A 5,122-nucleotide genomic window follows, 5' to 3' on the forward strand; every position below is an offset into this window, starting at 1 on the left:
GATGCCTCCAGCTTTGCTTTTCTTTTTTGGGATCACTTTGGCAGTTTGGGGGTCTTTTCTTCCATAAAAATTTTAGTTTTGTTTGTTGTAGGTCTGTGAGAAATACTGGTGTTATTTTGATAGGGATTGTATTGAATGTGTAGATTGCTTTGGGAAGTATAGACATTTTAACAATATTTGTTCTTCCAATTCATGAGCATGGAATGAATGCTTTTCTACTTCTTTGTGTTTTCCTCAATTTCTTTCATAAGTGTCCTGTAGTTTTCAGAGTATATTATAGCTTCTTAAGAATGTATCATGACTACTATCCACTTTAAACATCAAGGCTCGCTGAAGTCAAAGAACATTGGATTTGAAGTCAACAACTGAAGTTTTATTCCTACTTTGCTGCTGATATGAACTGTCACATGATTTTGCTTTAATGAGTTTCAAATTAATACTGAGTTGTAAACTTTTTTTTTTAATTGAAGGGGATTGCAATGATCTTTCTTGGTCACTAAAGATTTATAAAAAATAAAAAGTATTTTCCGAATTATTATATAAGATTTCTGAAAATATGCAAAACCTATAAATATAGAAAAAAAATCACCATGTATTTATTTATCTTTGTTCTCATGCCTATGTTTACATTATAGGAACCACCCTACATAAATGACTTTATTACTTACTTTTTTCCATTAATATTGCAACAGAAAAATTTCCTGTTATCACAAGATTTTTGCAAGCAAATTTTAATTGCTATATAATAAATACTAGTACAATGACACATGCATATATGTGCACTGTTGACCCTTGAACAACAAGGTCATTGGGCATACTGATCCCCCACTCAGTCAAAAATCCTTGTATAACTTTTGACTTCCCAAAACCTTAAATACTAATGTCTTACTGTTGACTAGAAGCCTTACTGATAATGTAAGCAGTCAATTAACACATATTTTGTTTTTTTTTATTTTATTTTTTATTTTTTTAAAATTTTTATTTATTTATTCATGAGAGACAGAGAGAAGCAGAGACACAGGCAGAGAGAAAAGCAGGCTCCATGCAGGAAGCCTGATGTGGGACTTGATCCCAAGACTCTAGGATCATGCCCTGAGCTGAAGGCAGACACTCAACCACTGAGCCACCCAGGCATTCCCCATATTTTGTATGCTATATGCATTATATACTGTATTCCTACAATAAAGTAAGTTAGAGAAAATAAAATGATACAAAGGAAATCATAAGGAAGAGAAAATACAATTATAGTACTGTACTGTATTTATAATAAAAACTGTATATAAGTATACCTGCATGGTTCAAACCTGTGTTGTTCATGGGTCAACTGTATATATCTATAACCTCTGAATATTTGAGTGTTTTCAAGCTTTTTCTTATTCTAAGCAATCCCTCAGTGAACCTGTATATATTTTTCTGTAGTTGGGTTATTATTTTCTATTTGGAATTAATTAATCAAAGGGTGTTACAGATGAGTTTCTCCAGAAAGTTGGCTTTGAGACAGACTGGTGTTTAGGAAATACCCCTGTGGGGCAGCAAAGGGAAGGGTATAAAGTGGAGGGAGAAGCTGGGTTGTGGTATATTTTTAAAGTAATTTCAGGAAAATTAATATCAAACTCTGAAATTGAGATGGCCCTTCAGAGTTGTCCTGAGTTGGGGTGAGGGGCCATGCCTTTATATGAGAGAATAAACTAGTTATAGATACAAGTGCCCAAAGGAAGAGAATGAGACTAGGCAGCAAGTTTTCTTCAACAGTTAGTCTTAAAGAGGATTGTTTCCTGGCAGCACTTCTTTTCCTGAGGGACATACTATACCACAGGGTTCACCATAAGGGTAGTCACAAGTTTCAGAGTTTTTTTATACCTTCCAGTAAGTAGTTCTCCAAAACTATTGTACAATTGCAATGAGCACTGCTGTATTAATTAACAGCTATAAGTTGCCTTAAAATAATTCACATACATTTCTTAATCTGTTTAGTTTGTCTATGGAATTTCATGTAAGTATTTTAAAATATTACCTTTCTTTTTTATATACTCACTTTTATTTGCATTTTATGAAATTTTTAAATGTACTTTCTTTTTTTTTTAAAGTAGTTAACAAAAATTTATTCAACTAGCCATCAGAATTACAGATTACAACAGCCAACAAGATAGATAATTTTTTGCCAAATTCACAGAAATTGAAGATCATTACCTTCAGTTCTGGCAAGGACGCAGAGAAATCCAGCGCTTTTTGTACATTGCTGAGGACACTGAAAAGTCATTTGGCAGTACCTGCCAAAACTTAGAACATACATAACCAGGAGAACCCAGTGTACAGAAAGGAAAGTGTGTTATTTAATGAAAAATACTTTTGTCTCTAGGAGCAAAGAGGAAAAGCAATGTGAAGGTCACCAGAAGAATGGTGGAATACACTGCAGTATATACGTATGATGGAATGTAATGCCCAAATCCAAGCAAGGCCTATCTATGTTAAAATAAATTGTTTTTATAGAGAATGATCCCGTTTCTTAGAAATTCCTATAACAATTTAGATGCATGTCTGTGTTTATAGAAGGCATGAAGGATACATCCCAAACTGTTGGTACCTTCTGATGGATGGGATTGAGCTTGTAGGAGAGGGGGGTAAGGAGTAAATTAACTTTTTAAGATACTTTTGTATGTTTTGAGGATCCATTTTTATTTGATCAATAAAATGAAAAAGTAAAGTAGGATTAGAATATAGAGTTCTTATTTTTCCAAGTGAAAAAATTGATACTAGCTACAATTGATAATTTAAGAAATAGTGGTAGAAGTAAAAACTACCTAAGAGTTATGGCAGCAACTCAGAAGAAACAGAAAACGGGGGTCTAGGGGTTAAGTGGAAGACTTTTAAGCAGAACGAGGCTGCATATTCTCCATGCTTGGGCTTATGAGCAGTATGCCCTACAGAAGGGCTTTAAATGCCTTCATGACCATAGTAATCCATATTAAGAAAGCAAAGCCAGATACGTAAAACAGCCACCACACAAATAATAATTATCTATGTGATAAATTGAAAAGCACTTCTTATACTCCCCATCAGACCTTTAACACAACTTTTAGGTTATCCTCAAGTAGAAAAGTAGCCACATTCAAATGAGTTAGGGTATAAGTAGTTAAAAAGGACCACAAGCTTTATTAAAAGTAAGTAAAGGTAACATAATATATACAAATGGCACATGGTGCCAATTTTATTTGCAGATATTACAATACTCCAATGCATGTTTACAAGTTACACCTTTGCCACAGCCTCGGTTAAATCTTGAACTCCTGCAGAATTTAGCTGTGTCAGAGTGCTGATCTTAGCATGCTTAGAGATGGCATACTTGTTCTTGATAGTCATGTGCTTTGTAAGTCCACGATTCGCCATGACTATATTCTTAGCCAGGTGTTGCATAACATTTAGAAGGGATTCTTCAGTGTATGACAGATAATGCTGTAGAGTTGGTGTCCATTCACCGTTATCGAGAATTTTCAGCGCTAAGCAGAAAGCTCCTGCTGCAATCTGAGAAGGAGGAAAGTGCACCATATCGTAGTCCAACATAGATATATGTTCCATCAGGTATTCGGCCAAAGTATGTTGCTCAACATCAACTTCTCCAATCTTAGGTGCTCTCCGAAGGAAATGCAGGGGTAGAGGGCGGCCCAGACCAAAATTTAAAGATCTTAGAATCTTCATTTCCATCTGTCTGATTTGGTGTTTAGTGTGTTTTCAGTCACAAAGGCAAAGTCACCAATTTCTGGAGGGTACATTTCCTCATATTTGCTTGCAATAAACATGGCAGTGACACCAACCAGCTGCAGCATCTTCTTGGGCACACAGTTATTCTGCATGAACCGATCAATAATGGAAAGAGTCATGTACATGGTCTCCTGCAGTAACCTGAATTTCATCTGAACCTGTACTAGCCAGTCAATTAGGATGGCTCTCATGTTTCCAGTGACTTCACGACCCAGTAGGTGTTTTGGTTTGACTGCTTGTTCTTCCTCAAGTTGTCTCAGATAAGCATAAATATCTTTCACATATTCACTACAAAGGTTTGGATCAGCTCCATCTTCTGCACCTACATCGTTCCCTGCAAGAATTACATCAGAGAAAGCCTGACACAGATATTCTTCTGCAGAGGCACATCCAGATGTTTCCATTGGGCTTGGAGAGGGAGTATCAACCAAAATAGGCTCGGGAGAAAGTTTTTCTTCTTTAACCAGCTCAGGTTCTGGCTCTGGTTCCAGCATAGGTACAGGGACAGGCTCAGGTGCCTTCACCAGAGGCTTTGGTATTTTTTTAGCAATGACTTTTCCAGGAACCAAAGTTTTTGCTTCCTTTTTCAGAGGCACTTTGGCCTGTGGTTGTTCACTGACTTTGTTACCAATATCTCCCAGAGCAGTTCTTGGCCTCAGGCCGGGCTTGGAGGCTGCAGTAGAGGACAGAGGCACCCACTTTGCCCCTGCCATACCGATCTTCGCCTTATTTTCAACATTTACTTTTGTGTTCCTGGTGACCCGGAGCGCCATGGGGAGAGGAGAGCGCGGGAGCCACTGACGAGCCAGAGCTGAGGCCTATGGGTCAACAGCCATTCCTCCGCAAGTACTAAATATGCTTTCTTATCCCAAAATTAGAAAAAAATATCTTACTATATCTTTACTACTTTATAGTTTATTTCCATATATAATCTCACAGAAATTTATTCTTGTATGTAATATAACATAGGAAATATATCTTGTTTCCAAACAGGTAGCCATTTCATGAATAACCAAACCTTTCCATATTGATTTGAAATGTCACCTTTATTACATAGTAAATTCTCATATACACATATTCTCTATGCTTTGCATTGATCTATTTGCCTATTCCTCCATCAGTACCACACTTTCCATTAATAAAGATTTATGGTGCAAGTCTCTCTACATTCTTCTTCTTTTTTTCTCATTATTTTCTCAGCTACTTCACACATTTAATCTTTGAGATGAAATTTAGAATCAGTATGTCAAGTTATAAAACAACCACAAACAAAAAAAGCAAACAAATCAAAAAGAGATTTTGGATGGATTTTCATTCAATTTATGTATTAATTTGGAAAGAATTGGCATCTTTACAGTACTGA

The 5,122-nt window shown here is 36.1% G+C and overlaps 1 pseudogene; it reads right to left on the reverse strand.

Annotated features, from left to right (window-relative positions):
- Positions 1-3,249: 3,249 nt before the first annotated feature.
- Positions 3,250-4,532, reverse strand: LOC100683192 (annotated as a pseudogene).
- Positions 4,533-5,122: the final 590 nt, after the last annotated feature.

This window comes from Canis lupus, chromosome 32, assembly GCF_011100685.1.
Source record: "Canis lupus familiaris isolate Mischka breed German Shepherd chromosome 32, alternate assembly UU_Cfam_GSD_1.0, whole genome shotgun sequence".
Lineage (NCBI taxonomy): Eukaryota > Metazoa > Chordata > Mammalia > Carnivora > Canidae > Canis > Canis lupus.